This window comes from Bombus huntii, chromosome 6 (assembly GCF_024542735.1).
Source record: "Bombus huntii isolate Logan2020A chromosome 6, iyBomHunt1.1, whole genome shotgun sequence".
In the NCBI taxonomy this organism is placed as follows: domain Eukaryota; kingdom Metazoa; phylum Arthropoda; class Insecta; order Hymenoptera; family Apidae; genus Bombus; species Bombus huntii.
This window is the reverse complement of record NC_066243.1, coordinates 558133-572040: the sequence shown is the minus strand read 5'-3', so window position 1 is coordinate 572040 and position 13908 is coordinate 558133. Positions and strand designations below refer to the sequence as shown.

General features: G+C 36.5%; 1 protein-coding gene across 1 annotated transcript in view; it reads right to left on the bottom strand.

Annotated features, from left to right (window-relative positions):
• The window catches only part of LOC126866468 (CCR4-NOT transcription complex subunit 6-like), a 516829-nt gene extending 503382 nt beyond the window's left edge, over positions 1-13447 (bottom strand). Inside the window, exon 1 of the mRNA XM_050620071.1 lies at positions 13425-13447. The gene's annotated coding sequence lies outside the window, so the exon portion shown is untranslated. The remainder of the gene's footprint in view (positions 1-13424) is intronic.
• Positions 13448-13908: the final 461 nt, after the last annotated feature.

Genomic DNA, 13908 nt, shown 5'->3' with positions numbered 1-13908 from the left:
AACTCGAAGATGGTAACCCGCTGGGAGTAGCCATTCACATGTTATTTAACAATTCAGTAAGAAAAATTTACCAAATGTCCAGCTGGACAAATTGTAAAGTACAAATTAAATAGAAAAGAAGACTTTGTTCTAGAAAACACCCCACTAACTTCACTGAAGAAATAAAATAGTCAAACTTGAAGATGGTATCAGCTGGGGGTAGCCATTCACGTGTTATTTAGCAATTAAGTTAGAAAAATCTACCAAATGTCCAGCTGGACAAATTGTAAAGTACAAATTAAATAGAAAAGAAGACTTTGTTTTAGAAAACACCCCACTAACTTCACTGAAGAAATAAAATAGTCAAACTCGAAGATGGTATCATCTGGGGGTAGCCATCCGCGTGTTATTTAGCAATTAAGTTAGAAAAATTTACCAAATGTCCAGCTGGACAAATTGTAAAGTACAAATTAAATAAAAAAGAAGACTTTGTTCTAGAAAACACCCCACTAACTTCACTGAAGAAATAAAACAGTCAAACTTGAAGATGGTATCAGCTGGGGGTAGCCATTCACGTGTTATTTAGCAATTAAGTTAGAAAAATCTACCAAATTTCCAGCTGGGCAAATTGTAAAGTACAAATTAAATAGAAAAGAAGACTTTGTTCTAGAAAACACCCCACTAACTTCACTGAAGAAATAAAATAGTCAAACTTGAAGATGGTATCAGCTGGGGGTAGCCATTCACGTGTTATTTAGCAATTAAGTTAGAAAAATCTACCAAATGTCCAGCTGGATAAATTGTAAAGTACAAATTAAATAGAAAAGAAGACTTTGTTCTAGAAAACACTCCACTAACTTCACTGAAGAAATAAAATAGTCAAACTCGAAGATGGTATCAGCTGGGGGTAGCCATCCGCGTGTTATTTAGCAATTAAGTTAGAAAAATCTACCAAATTTCCAGCTGGGCAAATTGTAAAGTACAAATTAAATAGAAAAGAAGACTTTGTTCTAGAAAACACCCCACTAACTTCACTGAAGAAATAAAATAGTCAAACTTGAAGATGGTATCAGCTGGGGGTAGCCATCCGCGTGTTATTTAGCAATTAAGTTAGAAAAATCTACCAAATGTCCAGCTGGGCAAATTGTAAAGTACAAATTAAACAATAAAAAAAAGTATTAATTTTTTGGTATCTCGCTGGAAGTAGCCATCCACATGTTATTTAGCAATTAAGTTAGAAAAACTTACCAAATGTCCAGCTGAACAAATTGTAAAGTACAAATAATAAAAAAAAACCCCGTAATCTTCGTACGTAGGTAGCTGAGAGGGTTCTCCGAGAGTGGACATTGAAAATACAGAGTCACTGAATTTCAGTCACAGTCGATGAATCTTTCATTAAGAATTTATTCCACCTTTTCCGCCCCACTAACGCATTCCACGAGCGATGATCATCAGCGTTTTCTCGGATTTCTACAAAAATCTTATTGTAGCTTGAATTTCCTCCCGATCATTTGTATAAATATACATATAGATAAACAGTGAATGATCTTTTGCAGAGGTCGTATACAAATAGATCTATGGATCAAGATAAGAAACAAAATCGGGAATAATCAAATTGCGCTGGTGATTTTGTTTTTGGAAAAATCGAATTTGAAAGATTGTCGAATCAACGTGAATTTAATTCGCAGGTAGACAGAAGTAGGTAGGAAGTTGTTCTACATGCGAAAACAAGTCGAGAATAAAGTCTGTTCGCGTGGAATCTCATTTTTCGGGAAAATTATATTTGATAATTCTTCGCTAACGTGTTTCAATTTTATTCTACGATTTAAGCAAATTCACGTATCTCTGGCAAACTTTCAAATTCGACTTTCTCAAGAATGTGTTTTCCAGCGCAATTTCTTTATTTTTAATCTTCGACTTATCTTAAATCATAGAATCTCGCAGATCTCATTTCTATCACGAACCGTTACGCATCATCCTGTATATACAGAGTGTATCGTGATATGTGAACCTCGCTTCAAGAGTGGATAGGATGCAGAAAAGCGAAAAAAGAAGAAACAATGGAAAAATTCATACGAACGTGCCTTCTATCTGACCTTGTTTCATAGGCATTTCTGCGTTCCAATAATCTGCAATTACTTATCTTCGTAGAAGATCCTTGAAATAACTACCATCCATTTCTGTCATTTGTCATTGTTTGGAATTTTTGAAATATTGCGAAATTCTCTGATACGACGACTACAAGCTGACCTACAGACCGAGGTTAGACAAATATAACTAAACAAAATAAACATAGACTTATTTTAAGTGTTTAGAGGAAGATAGTAGACAATGAAAGAAAAAGGGCTCGTAAGAGATTCCAAGAAAGCATAAATATTTTATTCTTCCTTCGTAATTGCTGAAAGTTAGTAACAATTGTTACTGAAGTCTAGCTTTTTAATAAGAACACTTTCAATGGCTCGGCATTAATTGACTTATTGCGGTAAAGTATTTAATAGTACCGCCAACACAGCTTTAATAATTTTAAATGGCCGCAGGGAAATGAGTGTAGAACCGGAAGTTTACAACGCGTCAGCAGCTACTTAAACGTAACACAGTATAAAGTTCTCGGTGGTTACTCGGTAAGTTAACTGAAAACAAAGCCGAACGTCTTTGGAAAGACGAGCAAGGAAGTTTGTAACGAAGTATGAAACTTGGATACAATCCACTTGCATACGGGATACGTACTGTATAGAAGCGTTAGTTAGTCAGACTACTTTGAAACCGTACCGTCTTCAAACGTGTCTCGCATAGCTCCAACAAAGTTAGCTCGTGTCGTTTTTCTGCAGACCCTCTAGCAGAAAAATTCTTTCCCGCCAACGTTTAGTATATATCTCGCTGAAAAATCCTATTAATTCTTATTTTTAAAAGTACTCTTTATAATACATTGCGTTTTGCAGATTGTAAACATTGTCGAACAGCGCTTTACATCTGTAGCGTTTCTATTAAATTCATGGTGTTTCTTCTTATTCGGATAATAAGGTGCCCGATTCAATTATTTTACGCAAGAGAAATATCCTTTGTAACGTAATCATTGAATATACATTGTGAATTCTGGTGGAAAGGGTCGTACGATAGCATATTACATTATCCTATATATTAATATTCTACGTTAAATTACTCTACGTATAATACTAATGTTCTATTAATGTAATTGCCTTATATATTAATCGTAACAGAAAACAGGCAAATAATGAAATTATGTCAAATTTCTTTCTGCATGGTTACTGTCACAGAGTCGCAGCTTGTCCCAGTTATATACTCTACATATTAATCGTAATAGGAAACAGGGAATTACTTGAATTATGTCTAGAGGAATTCTTTTTTATCTTTTACGTCCCAAGGTTGTAACTTGTCCCAGCTGAATGGGACACCATGTATATTAATCGTAATAGAAAACAGGCAAATAAAGAAATTGTGTCTAATTCTTTTCTACATGGTTACTGTCTCAGAGTCGCAGCTTGTCCCAGTTGTCTCAGAGTCGTAGCTTGTCCCAATTGTCTCAGAGTCGCAGCTTGTCCCAGTTATATACTCTACATATTAATTGTAATAGAAAACAGGGAATTACTTGAATTATCTAGAGAAATCATTTTTTATCTTTTACGTCCCAAGGTTGTAACTTGTCCCAGCTGAATGGGACACCATGTATATTAATCGTAATAGAAAACAGGCAAATAATGAAATTGTGTCTAATTCTTTTCTGCATGGTTACTGTCTCAGAGTCGCAGCTTGTCCCAGTTGTCTCAGAGTCGCAGCTTGTCCCAGTTGTCTCAGAGTCGCAGCTTGTCCCAATTGTCTGAGAGTCGCAGCTTGTCCCAGTTGCATACTCTACATATTAATCGTAATAGAAAACAAGGAATTAGTTGAATTATGTCTAGAGGAATTCTTTTTTATCTTTTGCCGTCCCAAGGTTGTAACTTGTCCCAGCTGAATGGGACACCATGTATATTAATCGTAATAGAAAACAGGCAAATAAAGAAATTGTGTCTAATTCTTTTCTACATGGTTACTGTCTCAGAGTCGCAGCTTGTCCCAGTTGTCTCAGAGTCGTAGCTTGTCCCAATTGTCTCAGAGTCGCAGCTTGTCCCAGTTATATACTCTACATATTAATTGTAATAGAAAACAGGGAATTACTTGAATTATGTCTAGAGGAATTCTTTTTTATCTTTTACCGTCTCAAGGTTGTAACTTGTCCCAGCTGAATGGGACACCATGTATATTAATCGTAATAGAAAACTGGCAATAAAAGATAATAGCGACGATGGCAAGTATCAAATCTTGTTACAAGCAACAACGTTCGTTTTCAATCGCAACTTTATCGATCGCAACGAGAACCGTGCGATTAGCAATTAAAGTGGCTTCAAGTAATTGTTGTCTTCTATTTAATCAAATGATCGATTGCACGAAATTCGTTGCGAAGAGGAGAGCCAATGGCCCGTGTATTTACGATTAGTTTAAAGTTCGTCTGCGAGGGTAGCTTCTCGTTTCCCGGGTAACTGTTCTCGTCCTGAAATAGTCTGTTCACCGGAACTAAAGGAAGAATACAGTAGTTTAGGGTTGATTGTTTAGAATCTTGGAAACAGAGTTTGCGCTGTCAAATTTTTCCACGTGGAATTTCCGAGTTTGATTGGCTGGAACAATGCAGTTCCAGTGAACAGGAGTGTAAATACGCGAAAGTAAGTTAAAAGATTGCGTATCGTTAAATAAGTCAACTGCTAGTAGTTAAGAGTAATCTTATTTCTTTTTACGTAATAATTTTTGAGTCTGCTATCTTATTCCTAGCGACGTCGTCTGCATACTGAGTCGCCCAAGACCATACACTTTATTTTTAGGTCGCTGCGTTTTAAAAAATTCCTCAAAAATTCTTGAATACTCTTCCAAGTTTCTGGAACATCGTCCAGTAGTTTTATTGCTATATGCTACGTGAATTTTTTTAAGCGAATTTTAAAATATACGCAGAATGGAAGATTACTTGAAATTATTGGTCGAAGACGACCGAGTATGCAGACGTTAAATATGCAGGTTCATTGAAAGATTTGAAACTATTGGAAATACAGCATACTTCGCGGTAAATACAAATTAAGATCCTTGTCGGAGATAATTTGGAAGACAACAAAATTCACGACTTGCTGATGTTCATCGAGGAAATCAGATTACCGGATGGAAATTTGTACGATATTAACATTTCGCTGGATAACGAATAACTTTATAGTTGACGTAACATTAAACAATTAAAGAAAAGATAATTCTATTGGAATTTCCGCACTAAATACAAATTAAAATTCCACGTGAAAGATAATTTGGATGACAGCAAAATTCAACATTTGCTAACATTCGTCGAGAAAATCAAATTACTCGATAGAACTTAGTATGATGTTAACATTTCCCTGTATAATTAATAACATAATAGTTGATGTGACATTAAACTCCACTTTGAAGAAAAGATAATCCTATTGGAATTTCGAATCGGCCAATTGTATATGGTTGCCGAAATAAACGTAAGAAAAATCTGGTTCGACTTCGGAACGCTAATATTCGATCGATAAATATATTATATTTCCTTCGAAAATAATCACGACGATTCTTGCAGAAACGCGAGGATTTGAACAGACGATAAATAAATTTGCTCGATACGTTTGCCATATCTCTTGGAAATATTTTTATCATGCGTGAATCGAAGCGAAAAACATTTCCTCTCTATTGTCTTGTTTATACAGTTCGACTTTTCATGACACAGCACAGTCTCGAAATTAAAGTGTACTGTTGTCAAACGACACAAGCCATGGTTTCTCATGCAAATTCGTTTCTTTTTGTCGCGAAATCGGTTTTCTAGAAAAAGTCATTGACCGTGGAATATATCTTTCCCCGAAGCTCCGGTTCGTTTCTTTTGATCCGGGAGACGAAATTCTACGGTTCGGTGCTCGCGATTCGCCAACTTTCGCAATTTACGAAACATTCCGTGTTCTTGGGAACAGCGGAATAGCGACCGTGGTACAGTCGGTTTCCTTTACGATTTCTTTCTACTTTCTTCTCTGTATTACCTGTTTAATGGTCGGATTATATCCTGCGGTTGAAAGAATCCTTCATGCAAAAATCTAAAGACTTTCAACAATTCCGTTTTAATGGCTCGAATATCCTCTCCCTTCCACGGTTTAAGTATAACGACGCTGCATCTTTTCGTCAGCTTTTTATATTTATGGTAATTGTTTCGTATTTAGGAACGCATAATTCAACGAACAGATTTAATTTCCCTCTGAAGCGGTTAAAACGATAGCATCGCTTCAGGATAATTTGCGTATACCAAGAACACATAGACGCTATAGTGACGTAGCGAAACTGTTAGAAAGTGCACATGTTCGGTATCGAATTTCTATTTTTAATTTGAACCTTTATATTGCTAAGCTTTTATGGAATATTTTCCATAAATATTAATTTCGCTTCGTTCGTATGTTCAAGCGAGTTTTCGCAACCAAATATTGTCTGACGCAAAACGCCGACCAATTTTATACACGCTACCTCGTTCAGAAAAATTTGTATACTTGATTATTTTTGACAGAATGTTATTTAGTTACAAAGCTACAAATTGGAAGATTTTATTCTTCATCGGAGGTGTAAAACACAGTGACGCGATAAAATTTATTGAAACAAGTTAATATGCAATAAAGAGCTAGACATCTGTAAATGTGAAACATCATGGAACTCGTTTGGTTGTCCAGCTACGAGTTCTTCCAACTTCATAAATGAACTATCATAATTCATTTTGGCAATAATGTTTAAAACCAATTAATTAATATTATATACGACACGATGAGATTTTAAATAAACAATTTATAAACCGTGTCGGGGATAAAACTTAAAAACTTACAAAAACACGAGGCACTGCGTTCCAGCAGATTTGCATATTTACGATAATTTAAACAGCAACGATAGGATTGTTGAAAATATAGAGAAGGTTTCAACGTAGAATACTTAAACTTCGATGTGGATTATACCGAAACCGAATTTGCTGAATAATACCAACCCGCAAAGTGTAAGCAATATTTTCAACTTATTTCACTTTTGTTATTTAAATAGTACCAGTTACACACAATTTAATAAGCTACAAAACGGCATTATAAAACAAAAAGCAGAAATAAAATATATCCACTACGAACAAAGCTGGATTTTTGTGAAGTTCAAAATGCATCAATTAAATTTTCTCCGTTTCCGACCATTTTAAGTTATTCTGCATACAATTTTCACATTGTACAACAGGAGCCCTAATATCGATACATAAAATATTAAATCATCACATAGGTAATGCAGTCATTGGTTTTCCTATTGCATGCTGAAACAAACAATTACCTTCTGTCCATCGATCACTGACGATTTCGTCTCTTTTCGTATTTTTTCTATCCTCCTCTAACACGTTGACTGCCACGACAGCAAAGATTCCGGTAGGGCCGCGTCACCCGTATTCGGGTGACGCTTATTCGACTACTTGCGAAGGATCGTCGTAGGTATTTGAAAAGATATTCTAAAGAAAATAATGAAACCATTGAATTGTTATAAGAGTAATACGAAAATGGTTTATTAAAAACATTATTTACTCGCATTACTAAAATATCGATGGGAGTAGAGCTAGCAGAGAACGCTTGGTACTGCGGCACGCGTGGCCTGACGGAGATTTCAGTGAAAACACGCGTGGCAGTCAACGTGCTAACGAGCTTTCTATCACGATCTGTTCAAATTCCGATAGTAAAAACTCCCATTGTTTTGAACTGAACTCTCAACTCTTAGAAAAAGACGCGTTATTTATGGGATGGCCCGTACTTATGAACGGAAGCGTAGGTCTGTTTTCGATGAAACTTATCCCTAACAATGCCCCTGAAACTCGACGCACATGTTGAAACCTTATTACAAGTGTCGCGCGTAGGTGCAACACTAGCGCTACGACGTATTTTTTGCTGCTCTTGTCAGCGATTCGAGCGTGAGTCTCTTTAATTGGACGTCGCTGGTAATTTATACGATCACGGCGTACGCTAGAGACGGTGTGTGACGTTTCGTTCCTGTCGGCTTTTATACGCGCCATGTAATCCGAGGCTCCTTTACGAGCAGGAACCACGTTTGCAGCCGAAGATATATTTCATCGAGGCGTCCTCACGTGTTCCTCCCTGGTTTCGCCTGCTTCTGCCGGGGCTGCAGTTTCACTGTTCGAGGTGGAGCGCTACGAAATGGGCTTGCAGCGCGCCTCTGCGCCGAGAAATTTATTTCGTTACCTATTTGCTTTGTACGACGCGCAACCCGGCACAAACTATCGTTAGCATCAAGCTGAGTAACAGGGTCGCTTGATCGTAGCGCATGTCGAGCAGCAACGCTGGCGATGATAACATTCCGCGAAAATAAACGCGCTGGCTGACGATAAAATCGTGTTAGCCTTCGGAAATTTGAGATTTTACAAAGCATCGATGACGTTGTGCATGCTGCGGATATTTACGCGGATTCAAATTTTTACCATCATCTCTGAAGAAATGCAACTTGAGCAGATATTTTACTTCATCTGCTGGGTATCATAACGTGCGTCACACTTTGGGTATTTTATACGTTTTTCCATATTACGTGCACTCTGTGTATTTTTGAAGTTTCAAACGTTCCGTAATTGCATGAAAATGAACAATGTATTAACGAGTTTCTACATATTATACGATTTAATATTTCGACACAGTACTGAACAAATTTCAGCAATTTTCAGTTCCTCTCCTCTGTTTCGATTCATTCGCTCAAGTAATTAATATCATAATTTCATACGTAGTATATTAACGACAGATAAATTATCTCCTATTATTTTGGTGTACAACACACTTTATCAGTTCCAATCTCTCTTCTTCCAAATGACTTGTTGCCTTTCTATTTTTCTGCATCTCATACGTGTTTATCTTTGATATATACAGTATAATAAAAAATGTGAAACGAAAAGAATATGCATCATACGCATCATTTGTCAATAATATATTCCTTTTTTTTTAGAATCTTTCGTTTCATGTTGAAGCCAAATATTAGATTCCCAACAGGATCATAAGAAACGAGTAAAAACATTACAATATACGATTACAAGTTACTTCTGCTATATGTTATAGTTCTAGCCTTTTCTTCTACATTAATGTTATCATGTTTACGATCATGTTGTATCGAGATTAAGTCCGAATGAAATACTGGCACACTACTGTATTACTCGTGGTACTTACATACTAATTAGTAGCATACGAATACATTAAATTTCGTAGTATTTTCGTATAACTGCAAAAATTCGATACTACAAACTGTAAAATCCGATAAGAAAGAAACCTCACTGGGAAAGAAGAATATGTGTCAATATCTTTCGTAGCTACCAGAACTGTTCACTCGTTGGTCATGGCACTTACACACTAATTAGTTGCATACGAATACATTAAATTTCGTAGTATTTTCGTATAACTGCAAAAATTCGATACTACGAATACGAAATGTAAAATCTGATAAGAAAGAAACCTCACTGGGATAGAAGAATATGTGTCAATATCTTTCGTAGCTACTAGAACTGTTTACAGTTAGTCATGGCACTTACACACTAATTAGTTGCATACGAATACATTAAATTTCGTAGTATTTTCGTATAACTGCAAAAATTCGATACTACGAATACGAAATATAAAATCTGATAAGGAAGAAACCTCACTGGGATAGAGGAATATGTGTCAATATCTTTCGTAGCTACTAGAACTGTTCACTCGTTGGTCATGGCACGTACACACTAATTAGTTGCATACGAATACATTAAATTTCGTAGTATTTTCGTATAACTGCAAAAATTCGATACTACGAATACGAAATGTAAAATCTGATAAGAAAGAAACCTCACTGGGAAAGAGGAATATGTGTCAATATCTTTCGTAGCTATTAGAACTGTTCACTCGTGCGATCATAATGTTTCCTTTATGAGATCTTCCTGTCTAGCCTCGTCCACATAAAAAATACGGCGTATAAATTAAAACAAAGAGGAGATCTACTACACAACAGCGTATATACACGCATTTATCATTTCACAAATCTACTATGATTCTTTCAAACGAGGCAGCATATTGTAAAACGTGGCGATCGAAAACCGATCCATGTCACTTTGCTGTTATTCGAGAAAGCTTGCCACGTTATACTCGTTCGGCAAGTAGCAAAGATCAACTTACGAGAAGCGTGTAGAAAGTAGCGTTGCAAAGTGTTCTCCGCTTCTAATGCCTTGTTATCTGAAACTTTTCGCGGATCATGTGACGACAATGAAGTATTGCAAATGCACCTGGTGTTCGCGTCCGTTAGGCGAATCAGAGGCGGAAAAACAGAGCGGAAGAAAAGCAAGCGGAGCAGGCGGAAGAGGGCGTGAAGGGTGGAAAGGGGGAGGGAAGGGCGTAGGCACAGCACGCGTATTCCGAACACCGGTGGTTAACCTTCCGGTGATCGTCTGAACGCTCTTCCGGGAATTGTCTCGCGTTCACCATTCGGTCACGGTCTATTTCCGGGGCTGGGCGATCGCTTAACGACGCATTGTACGTATGTATTTATGGTGGAAGCGATAGAGAGACGGTAATAAATACTGTTATACCGGCATTAACGTTAGCAACGGTGCAGCTCTCTCTCTCTTACTCTGCGAGCTTCCTCTGTCGCGTGTGGGTAGCGCACAGAAGAAGGTCCCCCGACAGAATAATGAGAGGAAGGCGGGCAGGAGGAACGAGAAGGAGACGAAAGGGGAGGCCAGAAGAAGACGTACCGACAGGAATTGTGGCCGTGTCTTCGGACTCTCGCGCTGATGCTTTCTGGGACACGAGAACGTGCTCCCGTTACGCCAAACGCCCGAGCAATTAGCGAGGGAAACAAACGTTGTCCTGTTACGTACTAACCAACCGCGTACAAAGGTAATAGAGTCGCGCCAGGCAGAATGCAACTATGCTAGGGGAACGGTGGTATGTGTGCCGGAAAAAAAGGCACACCGCGGCGAGCAGACCGAGAAAAATGTCCTGGTTCCCCTCTGCGTTCGCTGCTTCCTCTGCAGCACCTCGAAATTACAGCCTCTGCGATCGGTTACTGCGAATTGCTATTGATTTTTGAAATTAAGCGACAGACGAGCGTTTGATCGAGATCTTATTCGTTATTTTTATTCTATCTTTCGCCATGTTCTAGAGATTAAAGTATTTACAGAGATAAATGTGACGCATCGTTATATTTGTTGTGGCATAAGCCGTGCGTAAATGTTTTGATTAAATGATAAATCACTGGATAACAGAAGTTTGGATACAAATAACGAATAAAATATCATACCTAAATGCTGGAATCGCTAGAGCACGACAGAAAATGGAATAAAAATAACGAATAAAATATCGATCAAATGCTCATCTCTTGTTTAATTTCGAGAATCGAGAAACATTTCAGGAACTGACATTTGAACAGCATCACTTGTGTTTACGCTGTTTGCATGTTTGGCGATTAAATCCTGACGGTGTTCTATTTTTTTTTTTTTTTTTTTTCGGTGCTATTACGCGATAAGGAGGAAACATCTCACGAGTAGAAGCTCTAAGTTAAGTGGAGAAAATGAGCTGTTAATTTATAAAACCGTTATTAACCCAATATAGGCGTATGAAGTTGAACTTTGGGGAACAATAGCAAACAGCCATATAAAAAGGATCGAGAAACTTCAAGCAGTAATCCTCTGTATAGTGGTCAACGAAGTTACGTTAGAAACGAAGAAGTTAGAAATGATCATAAAACAGGATCCGTTGAAAATCACACGTCTTACCGATAAATTGAAACAGCGAATGAGAAAGCCAGCCAAATAATTCATTTCCGAATAATTCACTACTATTAATCATTAAACAGTTCCACTCATACAACAATTTATTTTCTAAACGAGAATATTTGAAGCTGTAGACCAATGGGAAAATACCTGCATGCTATTCTCTGCGACACAACTAAAACAATTTACCGAATGTTTTTTGTAATCAAATTGTAAATTTTAAATAGGACGATAAAAAGGGAAATTGTACGGTAACAGTTGCTGAAAGTACTTTATAGAGAATGAAATATTTATCCAAATATACGGCTTTTATTTTAGTTATGGTTATTTAAAAGAATTAGTATGTAACATGTTTGGCAAGAGATTTATTATTTAAAGAAAAAATAGGTAATTTAATAAATTGTTGATAATTAATATTTAAGGAACTATATACGGTTGGTGTAGTAAAATCATATATTTTATTATGGTGCATATAAGAACTATTTTCAATATTTCAAGAAGCGAATTAATGATATACAATGACGTAAGTGACACCAGGTGCAAGATCCAGATTCGGTGAGGAGTACTATATATAGATAACAATAATCATCATTCTTCATATTGCAATTTTTATAATCAACTTTCAAAAAACTATATCGTAATTGGCCTACAAAAATCATATATTTTATTACAAGAAAATAAACAATTTCCAATATTTTAAGATGTAATTAACGATGTATGATGACGTAAGTGACGCCAGGTGCAAGATCCAGATTTGTTGAAGAGTATACTATATATAAAATCATCATTTTTCATATTGCAATTTTTATAATCAACTTTCAAAAAACTATATCGTAATTGGCCTACAAAAATCATATACTGTATTACAAGAAAATAAACAATTTCCAATATTTTAAGATGTAATTAATGGTGTATAATGACGTAAGTGACAACCAGGTGCAAGATCCAGATTTGGTGAAGAGTATACTATATATAAAATCATAATTTTTCATACTGCAATTTTTATAATCGACTTTTAAAAAACTATATCGTAATTGGCCTACAAAAATCATATACTGTATTACAAGAAAATAAACAATTTCCAATATTTTAAGATGTAATTAATGGTGTATAATGACGTAAGTGACAACCAGGTGCAACATCCAGGTTCGGTACACATTACTATATGTGGATAATAATAATAACAAGAATGATCAGTTTCCATACTTGAATCAGGGCGTACTAAAGAATTATTTCCAACGTTTTTAAGATGTAATTAATGATACACAATGACGTAAGTGAGAGCAGGTGCAAGTGTCAGGCACGGTGAATATTACTATATATAGCTAAGATTCAGGGGAAATTCATGAGGCTGTTACAACACGAAACGTCCCTTGTAAAATTCCTTTCCAAAGTTTCGAATTGCAATATAAAATAAATTAAAAAACATTTAAGCAAGTACTCGAGCGACTGTAATTATTTTAATATCGAAGGCGAACGACCGCTATAAATCGAGTATATCGTGCACAGCCTGCTGTATTTCTATGGGTCACGGATAAAAGAAATTAAGTCGGAAAGCAGTAATACAAAAGAGCCGGGTACGAAAAGGCTCGCGCCAATTGTCGGATACTACCTGTATCCAATGGCAGTGAAGCGTATCTCACGCGAAGCGCCAGTGAATCCAGAGTTATAGCAAACGGTGACGGTCAATCGCCCTGGGATTTATGTACCAGGAAGATGCCAGTGCGGATCTACCCATTTATGTCCATCCGGCCATGGTGGGAAGTTCGATTAAATTCACGGTTTGAATGCCTGCCGACATTTTAAATGTTAACACATGTTGTTTTATCAAAAACCACAGATAAATTTATGAACTTGTAATTCTGACTTATACGCATGTTTCTTACCTCGTCATAGAGGTAGCAACGGTACCATGGGCTATTAGAGAAAACTCGTTTTTCTAACCGATGGTTAATACGCAGTTATATTGCAATGTTAGTATATGTAAATTTAGAATCAATAAGTATAATAGCAATGTAATAGATATGTACGTGCAACATAGTGTATACACGCGAGAAATAATTTGAATTCCATTTCACTAAAAGTTACGTGATTAT